The sequence below is a fragment of the Triturus cristatus genome, chromosome 4_1 (genome assembly GCF_964204655.1).
Source record: "Triturus cristatus chromosome 4_1, aTriCri1.1, whole genome shotgun sequence".
Taxonomy (NCBI): Eukaryota; Metazoa; Chordata; class Amphibia; order Caudata; family Salamandridae; genus Triturus; species Triturus cristatus.
In genome coordinates, this window is record NC_140585.1 from 139,276,106 (window position 1) to 139,297,540 (window position 21,435).

Genomic DNA, 21,435 nt, shown 5'->3' on the forward strand with positions numbered 1-21,435 from the left:
CACATATTTGGTGGTCTACCGAAGATCACCTCATACGGAGATAGCCCTGTTCGAGAATGTGCTACCATTCTCATGTAAAAGAGCGCAACTGGTAAGGCTACTATCCAATCGACTCCTTTCTCTCTACATATTTTGGACAATCTAATTTTCAGAGTTTGATTATGACGTTCCACGAGACCTGCCGCCTCGGGATGTCGGACACAGTGGAATTTCCACTGGTAGCCTAATAGAAGGGAAACGTATTTCATTAGTTCGGATGAGAACGGCTGGCCGTTATCTGAGTAGACAACACGTGGTAAACCGTACCGTGGGAAGAATTCTCGAACTAACTGTTTGGCAGTAGTCGGGGCAGTGTAATCTGAAACCGGTTATGCTTCTGTCCAATGGGAAAGAGCACAGACAACTACGAGAACATATTTGAATCCTCGACATCGTTCCATCTGGATATAATCCATCTGGAGGACTTCAAAAGCATGATCGGGAGTTTGGAATCCACCCTGTTCTACGGGGATGCTTTTACCTGGATTAAACTGACAACATATCATACAGGTACGAACTTTTTGTTTCGCTGCGGCTCGCAAGTGTTTGTTGAACCAAATGTGTTGAATGCTGTCTAGCATAGCTTTTTCTCCTAGGTGCGCTGGACTATGTATTGTGTTAATGATGACTTGGACCATTGAGTCGGGAAGAAACCATATAGATTTTTCCTTCGTCATCCATCCTTGATCTGTTTGGATCCCTCCTAATTCAGTCCATTTCTTTATTTCTTCTGGTGTAGCATGTGTCTGTATGTCAATTATATCAAGGGCGGGATCCTTAACTGTCATGCAATGTGTTGGTGTCAGGACTATTGTCTTTGTCATGTCAGTTGTGTGAGTCTGATTCTGAGCAGTCTGTTTAGCTGTTCTGTCAGCTAGGTCATTACCCTGAGAAATGATATCGGTAACTTTTGTGTGGGCTTTGCATTTCATAATCGATATTGCAGTAGGTAGATGAATCGCGTCTAATAAGGCTTGAATGAGAGGTCCGTGTTGGATGTGGGCACCGTGAGAAGTTAAATAACCTCTCTCTCGCCACAGTACGCCGAAGTCATGGACGACTCCGAATGCATAACGTGAATCTGTGTATATGTTGACTTTTTTATTTGTGGCTTAAATACAGGCTTGTGTCAGAGCGGTGAGCTCTGCTGCTTGAGCTGACAACGTGTTAATACAATTTGTTTCAATGACTTCAGTGTCTGTTGTGACTGCGTAAGCGGCCACTAACTCTCCTGTACTTGTTCTCATACATGACCCATCTACATATAATGTCAAGTCTGGATCTGTCAAAGGGATATCTGTCAAGTCTTGTCTGGGTTTTGTTGTGATAGTAATGACTTCGACACAATCATGTGCCAATGGATCTGTTCCGCCTACTGGTAACAGTGTGGCAGGATTTAACGTATTACAACGTCTGATTTCTATGTGTGGCTGAAACAATGTTAATTCGTAACCGGTGAGTCTCGCTATAGTCAAGTGTTGTGTTTGTGTGCGGTTCAAGAGAACCTCTACTGCGTGTGGTACTTGTACTGTCAATTGATGTCCTAACACTATGGCATCGCTTTGTCTGATTGCTAAAGCTGTTGCTGCCACTGATTTCAGGCACGCTGGAAGTGCCTGCGCTACTGGATCTAATGTACTAGAGAAATAAGCACACGGTTTGTGTGATCCTGCTTGTTCCTGAGTGAGTACTGACAAAGCAGTACCTTCGCGTTCTGTAACAAAGAGTGTAAACTGTTTACTGTAACATGGTGTTGCTAGGACAGGTGCTTGACATAAAGCTTTCTTTAAGCTTTCAAAGGCATGTGTATGTTCTGGAGTCCAAGGGAGGACAGTCGATGTGGCTGCCTCCTGTGTTGTAAACTGGATGAGTGGTTTTGCTAGAAATGCATATTGAGGGATCCACTGCCTACAGTATGAAGTGAGGCCTATAAAAGCCCGCCCCTCCTTTTGTGTCTTGGGTGGTGGCATGTTAGCAATTAACTGGATGCGATCGGGTGTAAGCTGCCTTCCCTCCTTGGACAGCGAGTGCCCAAGGTAAACAACTCGCTGGACACAGAATTGCAGCTTAGAAGGGGACACCTTGTGCCCCTTGTCGGCCAGAAATTTTAAAACCGTCAGTGACGCTTTTTCACATTCATGTTCGCTTCGGGCGGTGATCAGCAGATCATCGACATATTGAAGCAAGGCAGTGTTAACTGGCATGTGGATACTGTCAAGTTCTCGTTTCAGTGCTTGGCTATAGATGCTGGGGCTTTCTGTAAATCCTTGAGGTGCGCGTGTGAATTTAAAACTTTGTCCATTTAAACTAAAACCGAAAAGATATTGACTTTCCAGATCGATTGGGACACTAAAGAAAGCATTTTTGAGATCAATTACAGTGAAAAATGTTGCTTCTGAGTCAATGGCTGTCAATAATGAAGAGATGTCTGGGACCACGGGGTATTGTGGTACAATGCATTTATTTAATTCGCGCAGATCAATAACTAATCGATATACAGGTGGTGCTTTTGGATCCGTTCTTTTAAGAATCGGAATTATCAGGGAATTACATACATTGGAGTCGGTTTCGACAACCACTCCTTGTGCAATGAGCTCGTCAATGATTTGCAGTAAAGCCACTACAGCATCTGGTGGTAACTTGTATTGTCGCATTCGTGGTAGTACCACTCCTGTCTTTAGTGTGACTCGATATGGTGTAATGTTCATGCAACCAACATCAGTGGGGCCTTGTGCCCATAAATGTGTAGGTAAATTCTGCAGTCGGTGATCCATGTCTCTGGATACGTAGTGACCTTTAAAGTCACGTAAAAATAGTCGTACTCCTTCCGGAGAGCAACATATTATGGCTCCTAGAGCTTTCAATGTTTTTATACCTAACAAGTTTTCTGGACATGATTTAGTAAGCAATAAATCTGTAGTACGTGTTAATGGACCGACTGTTAGTGGAAGAGGTTGTGTTACGTCATTTATTATAGGTTTTCCTGAGAATCCAAGGGAAATATTTTGTGAGCCTGAGAGGGGTGCCCCTGGAACTTCACTGCGTCTTATAGTTGTTCTGCTTGCCCCTGTATCAAGTAAAAACTTTCTGTCTTCCCCTAATAGTTCACTATGTACATAAGGTCCCTCTTGGTCTACAGGAACCTCTATAAGGGGTAAGCCAACTTCCCTCTCTAGGCTATCTCATGAGTATCGCTGATAATCGGGATAATCTGTTTGTGCATACTGATACATTTGTTGTGTTGTTGCTTGAGTTGCAGCAATAGGCTGCACTTGTGGTGGTGCTACGATCTGTTGTGGAGCTGCCTGTTGCGGAGCTAATTGTTGCGGAGCTAACCTAGGTTGTGCATTCTGAGGGATTTGTTGTTGATTCTGATCCTGTCTAGGTGGACGTGGTCTCTCATGTGTTCTACCTGTGGCAATATTATGTTTCAGGACTGGACAATCATGTATATAATGACCTGGTTGTTTACAATAGTTGCATGTCCCTTTCGCAGGACTTGCGGAATCACCCTTTTGATGACTATCGGCTGGAACTGACTGTGCAACAAGCATTTTCATTTTTGTATCTTTCATACGTCTTTGTTCGTGTTCTTGTTCTTCTCTAATTCTATTGTGGTGATATTGTAACATCTGTAGCATCTGTGATGGGGTATTACCTTGCCAGGTACTTTCGAATTTCAATACTCTATTCTTGACTTGTAGCAGAGAATTTTCAACAAATTTTGTCACAAACAGATGTGGATATGACTCACTACTGGCTTTTATGCCACTATTTATACTAAAACATTTTTCAAATCGGGAATAGAAATCACTAGTGTCTTCATCTGGTTTTTGTTTACAGGCTGAGATTGCACCCCAGTCTTCCTTTTTCGTAGTTAATAAACGTGGCAGTACCTGTATTAGTAATCCTGCTAGTGCTGTAGTCTTTTCCCCAAGCCCTGCTCCTGCAGCTCGGGCCTTTTCTTCGTTTTCTAATGCTGTCCAATCTATCTTTTGGTCTCCCACCTCCCATTCCTTTTCTTTGAGTTTCTCATAAACACCGGCAGGTAATAGGACCTTTAATATTTTCATAATGTCGGGGTAGGTATACTCTCCCATGAGTAACATGTCTTTTATCTCACGGTGGAAACCTGCTGGGTCCTTGTCATGGCTGGGTACTACTTTCTTCATTTCTAATAATTCCAGTTTAGTTATAGGCGTGTACACAAACACGCGTGTAAAATTATCACCGGCACCTCTGATTGGGTGCACTTCGCGTAACGGATTCTGTCTATCTATGTGATACATCTTTCTTCCCATAATGGGAACTGGAACGTGTTCTGGGCATACGAAATTTAAATATTGATTTCGGGATTCTAGAATTTCCTTAATCAAATCAGTACCTGACCCTCTCCATATATTCGTGAGTAGTTCTGTCAATATGTCAGGTAAGGGTCCTGGATCGGAGTGTTGGCCTTTATACAATATAAGGAGGTGTTGAATCATGTATATACTAGCTAAACGCTGTTCATATGGGTCTAGATTCAGAAACGTGTGTGCAAGTACATCATCATTGTATTCGCCGGGACTGTCAGCCCATTGTACTGCTGACCTGGCTAATTCTTGTTCGTCCATGGAATCAAGCACGTGGTACCCCCTTCGATCTCGGAGTAATTTATCAGCGGCTTGGAATAAGTGTTCAGGGGATTTCGTATTTAGCATAGGGTTTGGAAGATGTCTATTACATTCTGGACGTATTGGACGTATTGGGTCGTTAAAACCTCTGGTATTATTATGGGATCTTCCTTTACCTACATAAGCTATTGTATCTAATTGGTCTGATTCTTGCTCCCCCTCCTCTCTGTTTAGGTCAGTGGCGTCTACCTCTAATCTTTCTTCGTGTATTCGTTCTACTTCTTTGCGGATCTTTCGGTACATAGCTACTATACATAACTGTTTATCATGTCTCCCTTCTGATATATTCTGGCCCCAAGTGACAAGTTTTTGCATTTCTTCCGGATTTATCCCAGGCCGGTCTTGATTTCTGATTACACAGTTTATGAGGAAACGTAACAGTTGTCCCTGTACCTCCGCTTTCTGGTACTCCATGGCTCTGCTAATACTTTCAGGACCTCGTCCTGACTGGACAAAGTGATATATATTTTCTAGATGTGTAGCCATTCCTGGTAGCTTCGTTAAATATATTGCAGCTCGTCGAATACGTAATGATGACAGCAGCATTTTGTCCCGTTTACCGGGTACAGGATCATATCTACAATCTACTAGAAGTTCCTTGAGCATGTCGGGAGTTGCTAGTTTGGGCGTACGTTGATGTGCTAATTCTCTAAGGGAAAATTTATTTCCTCTGGGTGGCGTAGAAAAAATGTCTGTCGTACCTCCTGTAGCACCGTCTGGGGTGCTGGACGTGAAAGGATTTGTTGAAGGTGAGACAGCAACCGTCGTTGCGGGAAAAGCTGTAGAAACAGATGTGCTTGTCGGAATGTGTGTCAGAGCTGGTTGTTGTGGAGGTACAGACGGAGAATCTTGGCGATGAGCATCATCGGTAAGCGGTCTATGTGGTGCGGTATTAGCATACTCGGGAGCTGCGTCATCTAAATAAGAGGAAAGGAAAACATCTTCTGCGGTTCTAGGATGCCCCTTGGGATGTGCTTTTATCGGAAACAATGGAGGTGGCAAGTCTTTTGGTATTTCCGGAGTAGCCTTAGGTAACCCTTCGGCCAGAAGTGGATACATACCATTCATAAGGGCGTTTCTTTGTCTGTCTATTTGTTCTGATTTTACTCGGGTACCTTCCTCAAGTAATAGATTTTCTCGGTTTTTATTGGAATTCTCTCTACCTTTCTCTTCCTGTCTGAGTGCTTTTTCCGTGCGTCTATATGATTCTTTACGCCATAATTCAATGGCATCTTTCTGCGACTGTCTGGCTTTCTTTTTCCATAATTCTTCTTCTACTCTCATGATGCAATCTGCATCCCAGGTCCCCGCTGCGGGCCACCTCTGACTTTCTGGTAATTCTTTGGTGTAGTCCACCCATAAATCAAGAAATAATACGGCATCTAGGCCATGCTTATGATACATAAAGTACCCTGGAGTGTCCCTTGGTGGGATGGGAACGGCTTCTTCGAGTATACCTTTTCTAGTTTTGATCTGTCTTAGTTTCGAAAAGAGTGGCATTTTTAGACCTTATTACTAGAACACACTTTATAAAAACACAATAATGAACAGTCATTCACACCACAGTATATAGAACGTATTTCAAAACATTTAACACTTAACAGTTTTACGAACAATGATAACTAATAGAAAACTAGTTACTGACATAATACTGACACTAGATAATACTTTTTTATATTTATTTATATGCAAAACATACTATATATACTGCTAAACAGTACAGATACACTGCTAAAACAGTGCAGACCGGGTTTGTGTACCCAAACCCGTCTTGACCGGCACAGACTATGTGCACGTTAAATGCCTCCCCGGTAATGGTACTCACCGGGTAGCTCGGAACGGAAGGCCTCGGAACGGAACTGAAACTGGACCGGACTGGACTCGACTCGACTGGACTCGGAACTTCGGAACCTGGCGGGTCTCTGTATACCTCGGATCTTGCTCTCTCAGCTAGGCTCTGGTCGGGATACTTCGCACTTCTCACCGCCTCGTCTGGGTGTTGATCGCAGCCTCAGTCGTCCCCGCTTGGCCGGAGGGAGATATAGGAAATCCTGCAGATACGCGTTTTTGTCCGTTCAGCTGTGGCAGGAGACCGGGCCTGCAACGCACCGCCGGCGCGTGAGATGAGAAAGTGTCCCTGTTCGGGCGCCAATTTATGTGGTAAATATTTTGTTACCGGTACTATTTTTTATGCGGTAAAGTCTATTAAGAATAACTCAGTAAAATGAGAGGCAGAATCCGTGGTATTAGAGGTTTAAAAAGGCTTTATTCCTATACAAAGGAATACAATTCGAATTGTAGGCGTTCTATTCCATCACCACGAAAGTTCAGGAAGGAAGGGCATATATTATTGACAGGTAATCATTTTTATAGAAAAGGCATTACAGTAAAACAGATGCAGTAGGCGTATCAACTGATAAGACAAAATAAAATATGCATGCGTAACTAGAATAGGCGTAACTAGAAAACGTCATTATACATGATGTCACAAGTGGGTGGATCCATAAGAGAATCCTGCAATGTCAGCAGAAATATTTGGCAGAGATGCGTGCGCAGCCGCATGACGTGTGATTGACGTGCAACTAGAGGGAGAAAGGGACTTGACATTTAGCTCTACATGTGGAGACAGAAGTCTGGGGTTATGTCAACCTAATCCCAAATCATATCTAATATCCTATGTTTAAAGAACTGTGTTATCCAAAAAGAGAGGTCTCTTAGGATAGAATCTTATTCTATACTGACTATACTGACTGTTAGTGCGTGTACAAGCGTCTAAGTGTCTACACTAAATGCGAGGGGGTAGGAATATTCCATGGTAACAGGGCTATGAATTACTTGCATGAGGACAGCGAGTCCTGGCCCCTTTGCACGGTAGCTGGAGGAATGTTTACCTAAACTGCTAGACAGGAATGCATCGGATGAGGGGCGGAGGAGATAATCTTGAAGGTGAAATACAGTTTTTGGCAGGCGACGGGCTGGATCAGGCACCGTTAGCCGCGCAGGGAGTAAGACAAAGTTCATGGTCACAGATGCAGGCTCAGACTGGAGCTTTCAGAGGCAGAAGGCAGGAAAAGGCTTGATGACAGAATTTGGGCCTACTCGCCTGAATCTGTAAAATGTGGAAAGTGAACCACATAAAGTCGGTGGCCTTTCATACTTAGGAAAGGAATATCTGACCCATTCATAGTGGATCTAAAAGAGGACATGTTGACGGTGGACGCACATATATTTGCGTCTTCAAAACTGGAGCAGGAGGGAACATACATGTACGTATAGCATGTACATGGAGCCGTTGGGGTCTACGATAGGGGACATAACTGATCACAAAATTCATATTTCCTCAATAGGACCAATGCCTGTACATAAAATGCTTGTTTTGAAACATTCTCAAAGGGGAAGAGGTTTTTACGGGACGCCTTATCCTTTCGCGGATTGGTTACCACAATCACCGAGATGGTGGTGAAGTATGATTGTTTTGGGCCAAATGATGGACGAAAAACATTTCTACATACCACTGCAATTTGGTATTTGGAAGGTACACCCAAACGTCCCTTTCAAGTACCATCAATTTAATATATCAGAAAAGGCCATTTTGTGTTCGAAAATGGCCTGAGTCTTCGAGCCAGCCTTTTTTCATCTGCAACGAGGGTTCATACATTTTGTACGTAGGCAGAGGTTTTAAGGAGAAATTAAATAGTTTCTACGTTGCACAAGAATGAAGTGCTTTAAACAAACACATATTTTGTATGCACAGAGGAGAGGAGGAATATATGTAAGACTGAGGACACAGGTTAAATGAGAAATAGATTGACTGCAGCGCTGCCGAGTATACTATGCCATTTCTTTAGTGCGCTACAAGGAAGCACCAAACTGTATAACAAAGTTTTCAATTGTTTTCATAGTGATTCTCTTTGCTTGAAGCTGTGAAAGGAAGAGCCGGATTCCAAAATAAATCAATGATGTTTCAGAAAGTTCCCATGCCCTGTGTAAAAATGCATTTATTCCCAGGTTTTGAGCAGTGACACTGTAATGCTAATAAAGTATAAGATCCAACTGAACACTGACTCTGTCAATGGTGATCCATAGGGACTTTATGAAAGATCCCAGCTACAAACACCAAAACCAAAATAGGTTTAGGGGACACCCGGATTTAAACCAGGGACCTCTTGATCTGCAGTCAAATGCTCTACCACTGAGCTATATCCCCAACTGTTTTCAAAGATCAGAATGACAATATATCAGTACATCATGAAAGAGTGAGAGGCTCAAGCTCAGTTGGGCCACAAAGTACGAGCTTGAAACTGTGGAAAAGGAGAAGTAGTTCTTAATATTATTAATTAAAGGAAAACAGGATCATTTAAAAAACAAAATGAATATGTTTAATTGTTATTTTATTTGAATAGGCAGTGGTCCATAGGACCAATATCTGTAATTAAAATGTTTGTTTTGAAACATTCTCAAAGGGGAAGAGGTTTTTACGAGACTACTTATCTTTGTGGATTGATTACCACAATCACTGATATGGTGGTGAAGTATGATTGTTTTGGGCCAAATTACGGTGAAAAAACATTTCTGCATACCACTACAATTTGGTATTTGAAGGTACAACCAAACACCCCTTTCATGTACCTTCGATTTAATACATCAGAAAAAGCTATTTTGTGTTCGCAAATGGCCTGGTTTCTCAGACCAGCCTGCTTGCACCTGCAACTAGGGTTCGTACATCTTGTACGTGGGCAGCGTATTTTAGTAGAAAGTAAATAGATTATGCATTGCACAAAAATGAAGTGCTTCAAACAAACACATACTTTGTATGCACAGAGAAGAGGTGGAATACATGTAAGACTGAGGACATATGTTAAATGAGGAATAGATTGACTGCATTGCTGCCCACTTTTCTATGCAATTTCTGTAGTGCGATTGAAGGAAGCACTAAGCTGTAAAACAAAGTTGCCAATTGCTTTCATAGTCCATTCCCTTTGTTTGGTGCTGTGAAAGGAAGAGCCAGATTCCAAAATAAATCAATGCTTTTTCAGACATTTCCCATACGGAATACCGAGCCCTGTATAAAAATGCATTTACTCTCAGGTTTTGAGCAGTGACATTGTAATGCTGTTAAAGTGTAAGATCCAAGCGAACACTGACTCTGTCAATGATGATCCAAAGGGGTTTTATGAAAAGTCCCAGCTACAAACACAAGAACCAAAACAGGCCAAGGGGACACCTGGATTTGAACCAGGGACCTCTTGATCTGCAGTCAAATGCTCTACCACTGAGCTATATCCCCACCTATTTGTGAGAGTCGGAATGAAAATATATCAGTACCTCATGAAAGAGTGTGAGCATCATGCTCAGTTGGGCCGGAAAGTACAAGCTTGAAACTGTGGAACAGGAGAAGTAGTTCTTAATATTATTTATTGAAGGAAAACGGGATCGTTTAAAAAAAATATTTATATGTTTCATTGTTATTTTATTTGAACAGGCAGTGGTCCATAGGACCAATGCCTGTACATAAAATGCTTGTTTTGAAACATTCTCAAAGGGGAAGAGGTTTTTATGGGACGCCTTATCCTTTCGCGGATTGGTTACCACAATCACCGAGATGGTGGTGAAGTATGATTGTTTTGGGCCAAATAATGGACGAAAAACATTTCTACATACCACTGCAATTTGGTATTTGGAAGGTACACCCAAACGTCCCTTTCAAGTACCATCAATTTAATATATCAGAAAAGGCAATTTTGTGTTCAAAAATGGCCTGAGTCTTCGAGCCAGCCTTTTTTCATCTGCAACGAGGGTTCATACATTTTGTACGTAGGCAGAGGTTTTAAGGAGAAATTAAATAGTTTCTACGTTGCACAAGAATGAAGTGCTTTAAACAAACACATATTTTGTATGCACAGAGGAGAGAAGGAATATATGTAAGACTGAGGACACAGGTTAAATGAGAAATAGATTGACTGCAGCGCTGCCGAGTATACTATGCCATTTCTTTAGTGCGCTACAAGGAAGCACCAAACTGTATAACAAAGTTTACAATTGTTTTCATAGTCATTCTCTTTGCTTGAAGCTGTGAAAGGAAGAGCCGGATTCCAAAATAAATCAATGATGTTTCAGAAAGTTCCCTCGCCCTGTGTAAAAATGCATTTATTCCCAGGTTTTGAGCAGTGACACTGTAATGCTAATAAAGTATAAGATCCAACTGAACACTGACTCTGTCAATGGTGATCCAAAGGGACTTTATGAAAGATCCCAGCTACAAACACCAGAACCAAAATAGGTTTAGGGGACACTCCCGGATTTGAACCAGGGACCTCTTGATCTGCAGTCAAATGCTCTACCACTGAGCTATATCCCCAGCTGTTTTCAAAGATCAGAATGACAATATATCAGTACATCATGAAAGAGTGAGAGGCTCAAGCTCAGTTGGGCCACAAAGTACGAGCTTGAAACTGTGGAAAAGGAGAAGTAGTTCTTAATATTATTAATTAAAGGAAAGCAGGATCATTTAAAAAACAAAATGTATATGTTTAATTGTTATTTTATTTGAATAGGCAGTGGTCCATAGGACCAATATCTGTAATTAAAATGTTTGTTTTGAAACATTCTCAAAGGGGAAGAGGGTTTTACGAGACTACTTATCTTTGTGGATTGATTACCACAATCACTGATATGGTGGTGAAGTATGATTGTTTTGGGCCAATTTACGGAGAAAAAACATTTCTGCATACCACTACAATTTGGTATTTGAAGGTACAACCAAACACCCCTTTCATGTACCTTCGATTTAATACATCAAAAAAAGCTATTTTGTGTTCGCAAATGGCCTGGTTTCTCAGACCAGCCTGCTTGCACCTGCAACTAGGGTTCGTACATCTTGTACGTGGGCAGCGTTTTTTAGTAGAAAGTAAATAGATTATGCATTGCACAAAAATGAAGTGCTTCAAACAAACACATACTTTGTATGCACAGAGAAGAGGTGGAATACATGTAAGACTGAGGACACAGGTTAAATGAGAAATAGATTGACTTCATTGCTGCCCACTTTTCTATGCAATTTCTGTAGTGCGATCGAAGGAAGCACCAAACTGTAAAACAAAGTTGTCAATTGCTTTCATAGTCCATTCCCTTTGTTTGGTGCTGTGAAAGGAAGAGCCAGATTCCAAAATAAATCAATGCTTTTTCAGACATTTCCCATACGGAATACCGAGCCCTGTATAAAAATGCATTTACTCTCAGGTTTTGACCAGTGACATTGTAATGCTATTAAAGTGTAAGATCCAAGCGAACACTGACTCTGTCAATGATGATCCAAAGGGGTTTTATGAAAAGTCCCAGCTACAAACACAAGAACCAAAACAGGCTAAGGGGACACCTGGATTTGAACCAGGGACCTCTTGATCTGCAGTCAAATGCTCTATCACTGAGCTATATCCCCACCTGTTTGTGAGAGTTGGAATGAAAATATATCAGTACCTCATGAAAGAGTGTGAGCATCATGCTCAGTCGGGCCGGAAAGTACAAGCTTGAAACTGTAGAACAGGAGAAGTAGTTCTTAATATTATTTATTGAAGGAAAACGGGATCGTTTAAAAAAAATATTTATATGTTTCATTGTTATTTTATTTGAACAGGCAGTGGTCCATAGGACCAATGCCTGTACATAAAATGCTTGTTTTGAAACATTCTCAAAGGGGAAGAGGTTTTTACGGGACGCCTTATCCTTTCGCGGATTGGTTACCACAATCACCGAGATGGTGGGGAAGTATGATTGTTTTGGGCCAAATGATGGACGAAAAACATTTCTACATACCACTGCAATTTGGTATTTGGAAGGTACACCCAAATGTCCCTTTCAAGTACCATCAATTTAATATATCAGAAAAGGCCATTTTGTGTTCGAAAATGACCTGAGTCTTCGAGCCAGCCTTTTTTCATCTGCAACGAGGGTTCATACATTTTGCACGTAGGCAGAGGTTTTAAGGAGAAATTAAATAGTTTCTACGTTGCACAAGAATGAAGTGCTTTAAACAAACACATATTTTGTATGCACAGAGGAGAGGAGGAATATATGTAAGACTGAGGACACATGTTAAATGAGAAATAGATTGACTGCAGCGCTGCCGAGTATACTATGCCATTTCTTTAGTGCGCTACAAGGAAGCACCAAACTGTATAACAAAGTTTTCAATTGTTTTCATAGTCATTCTCTTTGTTTGAAGCTGTGAAAGGAAGAGCCGGATTCCAAAATAAACCAATGATGTTTCAGAAAGTTCCCACGCCCTGTGTAAAAATGCATTTATTCCCAGGTTTTGAGCAGTGACACTGTAATGCTAATAAAGTATAAGATCCAACTGAACACTGACTCTGTCAATGGTGATCCAAAGGGACTTTATGAAAGATCCCAGCTACAAACACCAGAACCAAAATAGGCGTAGGGGACACCCGGATTTGAACCAGGGACCTCTTGATCTGCAGTCAAATGCTCTACCACTGAGCTATATCCCCAACTGTTTTTGAAGATCCGAATGACAATATATCAGTACATCATGAAAGAGTGAGAGGCTCAAGCTCAGTTTGGCCACAAAGTACGAGCTTGAAACTGTGGAAAAGGAGAAGTAGTTCTTAATAATATTAATTAAAGGAAAACAGGATCATTTAAAAAACAAAATGTATATGTTTCATTGTTATTTTATTTGAATAGGCAGTGGTCCATAGGACCAATATCTGTAATTAAAATGTTTGTTTTGAAACATTCTCAAAGAGGAACAGGTTTTTACGAGACTACTTATCTTTGTGGAATGATTACCACAATCACTGATATGGTGGTGAAGTATGATTGTTTTGGGCCAAATTACGGTGAAAAAACATTTCTACATACCACTACAATTTGGTATTTGAAGGTACAACCAAACACCCATTTCATGTACCTTCGAATTAATACATCAGAAAAAGCTATTTTGTGTTCGCAAATGGCCTGGTTTCTCAGACCAGCCTGCTTGCACCTGCAACTAGGGTTCATACATCTTGTACGTGGGCAGCGTTTTTTAGTAGAAAGTAAATAGATTATGCATTGCACAAAAATGAAGTGCTTCAAACAAACACATACTTTGTATGCACAGAGAAGAGGTGGAATACATGTAAGACTGAGGACAAAGGTTAAATGAGGAATAGATTGACTGCATTTCTGCCCACTTTTCTATGCAATTTCTGTAGTGCGATTGAAGGAAGCACCAAACTGTAAAACAAAGTTGTCAATTGCTTTCATAGTCCATTCCCTTTGTTTGGTGCTGTGAAAGGAAGAGCCAGATTCCAAAATAAATCAATGCTTTTTCAGACATTTCCCATACGAAATACCGAGCCCTGTATAAAAATGCATTTACTCTCAGGTTTTGAGCAGTGACATTGTAATGCTATTAAAGTGTAAGATCCAAGCGAACACTGACTCTGTCAATGATGATCCAAAGGGCTTTTATGAAAAGTCCCAGCTACAAACACAAGAACCAAAACAGGCCAAGGGGACACCTGGATTTGAACCAGGGACCTCTTGATCTGCAGTCAAATGCTCTACCACTGAGCTATATCCCCACCTGTTTGTGAGAGTCGGAATGAAAATATATCAGTACCTCATGAAACAGTGTGATCATCATGCTCAGTTGGGCCGGAAAGTACAAGCTTGAAACTGTGGAACAGGAGAAGTAGTTCTTAATATTATTTATTGAAGGAAAACGGGATCGTTTAAAAAAAATATTTATATGTTTCATTGTTATTTTATTTGAACAGGCAGTGGTCCATAGGACCAATGCCTGTACATAAAATGCTTGTTTTGAAACATTCTCAAAGGGGAAGAGGTTTTTATGGGACGCCTTATCCTTTCGCGGATTGGTTACCACAATCACCGAGATGGTGGTGAAGTATGATTGTTTTGGGCCAAATAATGGACGAAAAACATTTCTACATACCACTGCAATTTGGTATTTGGAAGGTACACCCAAACGTCCCTTTCAAGTACCATCAATTTAATATATCAGAAAAGGCAATTTTGTGTTCGAAAATGACCTGAGTCTTCGAGCCAGCCTTTTTTCATCTGCAACGAGGGTTCATACATTTTGCACGTAGGCAGAGGTTTTAAGGAGAAATTAAATAGTTTCTACGTTGCACAAGAATGAAGTGCTTTAAACAAACACATATTTTGTATGCACAGAGGAGAGGAGGAATATATGTAAGACTGAGGACACAGGTTAAATGAGAAATAGATTGACTGCAGCGCTGCCGAGTATACTATGCCATTTCTTTAGTGCGCTACAAGGAAGCACCAAACTGTATAACAAAGTTTACAATTGTTTTCATAGTCATTCTCTTTGCTTGAAGCTGTGAAAGGAAGAGCCGGATTCCAAAATAAATCAATGATGTTTCAGAAAGTTCCCTCGCCCTGTGTAAAAATGCATTTATTCCCAGGTTTTGAGCAGTGACACTGTAATGCTAATAAAGTATAAGATCCAACTGAACACTGACTCTGTCAATGGTGATCCAAAGGGACTTTATGAAAGATCCCAGCTACAAACACCAGAACCAAAATAGGTTTAGGGGACACTCCCGGATTTGAACCAGGGACCTCTTGATCTGCAGTCAAATGCTCTACCACTGAGCTATATCCCCAGCTGTTTTCAAAGATCAGAATGACAATATATCAGTACATCATGAAAGAGTGAGAGGCTCAAGCTCAGTTGGGCCACAAAGTACGAGCTTGAAACTGTGGAAAAGGAGAAGTAGTTCTTAATATTATTAATTAAAGGAAAGCAGGATCATTTAAAAAACAAAATGTATATGTTTAATTGTTATTTTATTTGAATAGGCAGTGGTCCATAGGACCAATATCTGTAATTAAAATGTTTGTTTTGAAACATTCTCAAAGGGGAAGAGGGTTTTACGAGACTACTTATCTTTGTGGATTGATTACCACAATCACTGATATGGTGGTGAAGTATGATTGTTTTGGGCCAATTTACGGAGAAAAAACATTTCTGCATACCACTACAATTTGGTATTTGAAGGTACAACCAAACACCCCTTTCATGTACCTTCGATTTAATACATCAGAAAAAGCTATTTTGTGTTCGCAAATGGCCTGGTTTCTCAGACCAGCCTGCTTGCACCTGCAACTAGGGTTCGTACATCTTGTACGTGGGCAGCGTTTTTTAGTAGAAAGTAAATAGATTATGCATTGCACAAAAATGAAGTGCTTCAAACAAACACATACTTTGTATGCACAGAGAAGAGGTGGAATACATGTAAGACTGAGGACACAGGTTAAATGAGGAATAGATTGACTGCATTGCTGCCCACTTTTCTATGCAATTTCTGTAGTGCGATCGAAGGAAGCACCAAACTGTAAAACAAAGTTGTCAATTGCTTTCATAGTCCATTCCCTTTGTTTGGTGCTGTGAAAGGAAGAGCCAGATTCCAAAATAAATCAATGCTTTTTCAGACATTTCCCATACGGAATACCGAGCCCTGTATAAAAATGCATTTACTCTCAGGTTTTGACCAGTGACATTGTAATGCTATTAAAGTGTAAGATCCAAGCGAACACTGACTCTGTCAATGATGATCCAAAGGGGTTTTATGAAAAGTCCCAGCTACAAACACAAGAACCAAAACAGGCTAAGGGGACACCTGGATTTGAACCAGGGACCTCTTGATCTGCAGTCAAATGCTCTACCACTGAGCTATATCCCCACCTGTTTCTGAGAGTTGGAATGAAAATATATCAGTACCTCATGAAAGAGTGTGAGCATCATGCTCAGTCGGGCCGGAAAGTACAAGCTTGAAACTGTAGAACAGGAGAAGTAGTTCTTAATATTATTTATTGAAGGAAAACGGGATCGTTTAAAAAAATATTTATATGCTTCATTGTTATTTTATTTGAACAGGCAGTGGTCCATAGGACCAATGCCTGTACATAAAATGCTTGTTATGAAACATTCTCAAAGGGGAAGAGGTTTTTACGGGACGCCTTATCCTTTCGCGGATTGGTTTCCACAATCACCGAGATGGTGGGGAAGTATGATTGTTTTGGGCCAAATGATGGACGAAAAACATTTCTACATACCACTGCAATTTGGTATTTGGAAGGTACACCCAAATGTCCCTTTCAAGTACCATCAATTTAATATATCAGAAAAGGCCATTTTGTGTTCGAAAATGACCTGAGTCTTCGAGCCAGCCTTTTTTCATCTGCAACGAGGGTTCATACATTTTGCACGTAGGCAGAGGTTTTAAGGAGAAATTAAATAGTTTCTACGTTGCACAAGAATGAAGTGCTTTAAACAAACACATATTTTGTATGCACAGAGGAGAGGAGGAATATATGTAAGACTGAGGACACATGTTAAATGAGAAATAGATTGACTGCAGCGCTGCCGAGTATACTATGCCATTTCTTTAGTGCGCTACAAGGAAGCACCAAACTGTATAACAAAGTTTTCAATTGTTTTCATAGTCATTCTCTTTGTTTGAAGCTGTGAAAGGAAGAGCCGGATTCCAAAATAAACCAATGATGTTTCAGAAAGTTCCCACGCCCTGTGTAAAAATGCATTTATTCCCAGGTTTTGAGCAGTGACACTGTAATGCTAATAAAGTATAAGATCCAACTGAACACTGACTCTGTCAATGGTGATCCAAAGGGACTTTATGAAAGATCCCAGCTACAAACACCAGAACCAAAATAGGCGTAGGGGACACCCGGATTTGAACCAGGGACCTCTTGATCTGCAGTCAAATGCTCTACCACTGAGCTATATCCCCAACTGTTTTTAAGGATCAGAATGACAATATATCAGTACATCATGAAAGAGTGAGAGGCTCAAGCTCAGTTTGGCCACAAAGTACGAGCTTGAAACTGTGGAAAAGGAGAAGTAGTTCTTAATAATATTAATTAAAGGAAAACAGGATCATTTAAAAAACAAAATGTATATGTTTCATTGTTATTTTATTTGAATAGGCAGTGGTCCATAGGACCAATATCTGTAATTAAAATGTTTGTTTTGAAACATTCTCAAAGAGGAAGAGGTTTTTACGAGACTACTTATCTTTGTGGATTGATTACCACAATCACTGATATGGTGGTGAAGTATGATTGTTTTGGGCCAAATTACGGTGAAAAAACATTTCTACATACCACTACAATTTGGTATTTGAAGGTACAGCCAAACACCCATTTCATGTACCTTCGATTTAATACATCAGAAAAAGCAATTTTGTGTTCGCAAATGGCCTGGTTTCTCAGACCAGCCTGCTTGCACCTGCAACTAGGGTTCGTACATCTTGTACGTGGGCAGCGTTTTTTTGTAGAAAGTAAATAGATTATGCATTGCACAAAAATGAAGTGCTTCAAACAAACACATACTTTGTATGCACAGAGAAGAGGTGGAATACATGTAAGACTGAGGACACAGGTTAAATGAGGAATAGATTGACTGCATTTCTGCCCACTTTTCTATGCAATTTCTGTAGTGCGATCGAAGGAAGCACCAAACTGTAAAACAAAGTTGTCAATTGCTTTCATAGTCCATTCCCTTTGTTTGGTGCTGTGAAAGGAAGAGCCAGATTCCAAAATAAATCAATGCTTTTTCAGACATTTCCCATACGAAATACCGAGCCCTGTATAAAAATGCATTTACTCTCAGGTTTTGAGCAGTGACATTGTAATGCTATTAAAGTGTAAGATCCAAGCGAACACTGACTCTGTCAATGATGATCCAAAGGGGTTTTATGAAAAGTCCCAGCTACAAACACAAGAACCAAAACAGGCCAAGGGGACACCTGGATTTGAACCAGGGACCTCTTGATCTGCAGTCAAATGCTCTACCACTGAGCTATATCCCCACCTGTTTGTGAGAGTCGGAATGAAAATATATCAGTACCTCATGAAAGAGTGTGAGCATCATGCTCAGTTGGGCCGGAAAGTACAAGCTTGAAACTGTGGAACAGGAGAAGTAGTTCTTAATATTATTTATTGAAGGAAAACGGGATCGTTTAAAAAAAATATTTATATGCTTCATTGTTATTTTATTTGAACAGGCAGTGGTCCATAGGACCAATGCCTGTACATAAAATGCTTGTTTTGAAACATTCTCAAAGGGGAAGAGGTTTTTACGGGACGCCTTATCCTTTCGCGGATTGGTTACCACAATCACCGAGATGGTGGTGAAGTATGATTGTTTTGGGCCAAATGATGGACGAAAAACATTTCTACATACCACTGCAATTTGGTATTTGGAAGGTACACCCAAATGTCCCTTTCAAGTACCATCAATTTAATATATCAGAAAAGGCCATTTTGTGTTCGAAAATGACCTGAGTCTTCGAGCCAGCCTTTTTTCATCTGCAACAAGGGTTCATACATTTTGCACGTAGGCAGAGGTTTTAAGGAGAAATTAAATAGTTTCTACGTTGCACAAGAATGAAGTGCTTTAAACAAACCCATATTTTGTATGCACAGAGGAGAGGAGGAATATATGTAAGACTGAGGACACATGTTAAATGAGAAATAGATTGACTGCAGCGCTGCCGAGTATACTATGCCATTTCTTTAGTGCGCTACAAGGAAGCACCAAACTGTATAACAAAGTTTTCAATTGTTTTCATAGTCATTCTCTTTGTTTGAAGCTGTGAAAGGAAGAGCCGGATTCCAAAATAAATCAATGATGTTTCAGAAAGTTCCCACGCCCTGTGTAAAAATGCATTTATTCCCAGGTTTTGAGCAGTGACACTGTAATGCTAATAAACTATAAGATCCAACTGAACACTGACTCTGTCAATGGTGATCCAAAGGGACTTTATGAAAGATCCTAGCTACAAACACCAGAACCAAAATAGGTTTAGGGGACACCCGGATTTGAACCAGGGACCTCTTGATCTGCAGTAAAATGCTCTACCACTGAGCTATATCCCCAACTTTTTTCAAAGATCAGAATGACAATATAACAGTACATCATGAAAGAGTGAGAAGCTCAAGCTCAGTTGGGCCACAAAGTACGAGCTTGAAACTGTGGAAAAGGAGAAGTAGTTCTTAATATTATTAATTAAAGGAAAACAGGATCATTTAAAAAACAAAATGTATATGTTTAATTGTTATTTTATTTGAATAGGCAGTGGTCCATAGGACCAATATCTGTAATTAAAATGTTTGTTTTGAAACATTCTCAAAGAGGAACAGGTTTTTACGAGACTACTTATCCTTGTGGAATGATTACCACAATCACTGATATGGTGGTGAAGTATGATTGTTTTGGGCCAAATTACGGTGAAAAAACATTTCTACATACCACTACAATTTGGTATTTGAAGGTACAACCAAACACCCATTTCATGTACCTTCGATTTAATACATCAGAAAAAGCAATTTTGTGTTCGCAAATGGCCTGGTTTCTCAGACCAGCCTGCTTGCACCTGCAACTAGGGTTCATACATCTTGTACGTGGGCAGCGTTTTTTAGTAGAAAGTAAATAGATTATGCATTGCACAAAAATGAAGTGCTTCAAACAAACACATACTTTGTATGCACAGAGAAGAGGTGGAATACATGTAAGACTGAGGACACAGGTTAAATGAGGAATAGATTGACTGCATTTCTGCCCACTTTTCTATGCAATTTCTGTAGTGCGATCGAAGGAAGCACCAAACTGTAAAACAAAGTTGTCAATTGCTTTCATAGTCCATTCCCTTTGTTTGGTGCTGTGAAAGGAAGAGCCAGATTCCAAAATAAATCAATGCTTTTTCAGACATTTCCCATACGAAATACCGAGCCCTGTATCAAAATGCATTTACTCTCAGGTTTTGAGCAGTGACATTGTAATGCTATTAAAGTGTAAGATCCAAGCGAACACTGACTCTGTCAATGATGATCCAAAGGGGTTTTATGAAAAGTCCCAGCTACAAACACAAGAACCAAAACAGGCCAAGGGGACACCTGGATTTGAACCAGGGACCTCTTGATCTGCAGTCAAATGCTCTACCACTGAGCTATATCCCCACCTGTTTGTGAGAGTCGGAATGAAAATATATCAGTACCTCATGAAACAGTGTGAGCATCATGCTCAGTTGGGCCGGAAAGTACAAGCTTGAAACTGTGGAACAGGAGAAGTAGTTCTTAATATTATTTATTGAAGGAAAACGGGATCGTTTAAAAAAAATATGTATATGTTTCATTGTTATTTTATTTGAACAGGCAGTGGTCCATAGGACCAATGCCTGTACATAAAATGCTTGTTTTGAAACATTCTCAAAGGGGAAGAGGTTTTTACGGGACGCCTTATCCTTTCGCGGATTGGTTACCACATTCACCGAGATGGTGGTGAAGTATGATTGTTTTGGGCCAAATGAAGGACGAAAAACATTTCTACATACCACTGCAATTTGGTATTTGGAAGGTACACCCAAACGTCCCTTTCAAGTACCATCAATTTAATATATCAGAAAAGGCCATTTTGTGTTCGAAAATGGCCTGAGTCTTCGAGCCAGCCTTTTTTCATCTGCAACGAGGGTTCATACATTTTGCACGTAGGCAGAGGTTTTAAGGAGAAATTAAATAGTTTCTACGTTGCACAAGAATGAAGTGCTTTAAACAAACACATATTTTGTATGCACAGAGGAGAGGAGGAATATATGTAAGACTGAGGACACAGGTTAAATGAGAAATAGATTGACTGCAGCGCTGC

The 21,435-nt window shown here is 40.4% G+C and overlaps 11 non-coding genes across 11 annotated transcripts; all 11 read right to left on the minus strand.

Annotated features, from left to right (window-relative positions):
- Positions 1 to 8,850: 8,850 nt before the first annotated feature.
- On the minus strand, positions 8,851 to 8,922 carry TRNAC-GCA (transfer RNA cysteine (anticodon GCA)). Its single transcript has one exon. It is a non-coding gene; the product is annotated as a tRNA-Cys (tRNA).
- Positions 8,923 to 9,930: 1,008 nt separating this feature from the next.
- TRNAC-GCA (transfer RNA cysteine (anticodon GCA)) lies at positions 9,931 to 10,002 on the minus strand. The gene has a single exon. It is a non-coding gene; the product is annotated as a tRNA-Cys (tRNA).
- Positions 10,003 to 10,999: 997 nt separating this feature from the next.
- On the minus strand, positions 11,000 to 11,073 carry TRNAC-GCA (transfer RNA cysteine (anticodon GCA)). Its single transcript has one exon. It is a non-coding gene; the product is annotated as a tRNA-Cys (tRNA).
- A 1,008-nt stretch (positions 11,074 to 12,081) lies between these two features.
- On the minus strand, positions 12,082 to 12,153 carry TRNAC-GCA (transfer RNA cysteine (anticodon GCA)). Its single transcript has one exon. It is a non-coding gene; the product is annotated as a tRNA-Cys (tRNA).
- A 997-nt stretch (positions 12,154 to 13,150) lies between these two features.
- Positions 13,151 to 13,222, minus strand: TRNAC-GCA (transfer RNA cysteine (anticodon GCA)). The gene has a single exon. It is a non-coding gene; the product is annotated as a tRNA-Cys (tRNA).
- A 1,008-nt stretch (positions 13,223 to 14,230) lies between these two features.
- TRNAC-GCA (transfer RNA cysteine (anticodon GCA)) lies at positions 14,231 to 14,302 on the minus strand. Its single transcript has one exon. It is a non-coding gene; the product is annotated as a tRNA-Cys (tRNA).
- Positions 14,303 to 15,299: 997 nt separating this feature from the next.
- Positions 15,300 to 15,373, minus strand: TRNAC-GCA (transfer RNA cysteine (anticodon GCA)). Its single transcript has one exon. It is a non-coding gene; the product is annotated as a tRNA-Cys (tRNA).
- A 1,008-nt stretch (positions 15,374 to 16,381) lies between these two features.
- Positions 16,382 to 16,453, minus strand: TRNAC-GCA (transfer RNA cysteine (anticodon GCA)). Its single transcript has one exon. It is a non-coding gene; the product is annotated as a tRNA-Cys (tRNA).
- A 996-nt stretch (positions 16,454 to 17,449) lies between these two features.
- TRNAC-GCA (transfer RNA cysteine (anticodon GCA)) lies at positions 17,450 to 17,521 on the minus strand. The gene has a single exon. It is a non-coding gene; the product is annotated as a tRNA-Cys (tRNA).
- Positions 17,522 to 18,529: 1,008 nt separating this feature from the next.
- Positions 18,530 to 18,601, minus strand: TRNAC-GCA (transfer RNA cysteine (anticodon GCA)). Its single transcript has one exon. It is a non-coding gene; the product is annotated as a tRNA-Cys (tRNA).
- Positions 18,602 to 20,678: 2,077 nt separating this feature from the next.
- On the minus strand, positions 20,679 to 20,750 carry TRNAC-GCA (transfer RNA cysteine (anticodon GCA)). Its single transcript has one exon. It is a non-coding gene; the product is annotated as a tRNA-Cys (tRNA).
- Positions 20,751 to 21,435: the final 685 nt, after the last annotated feature.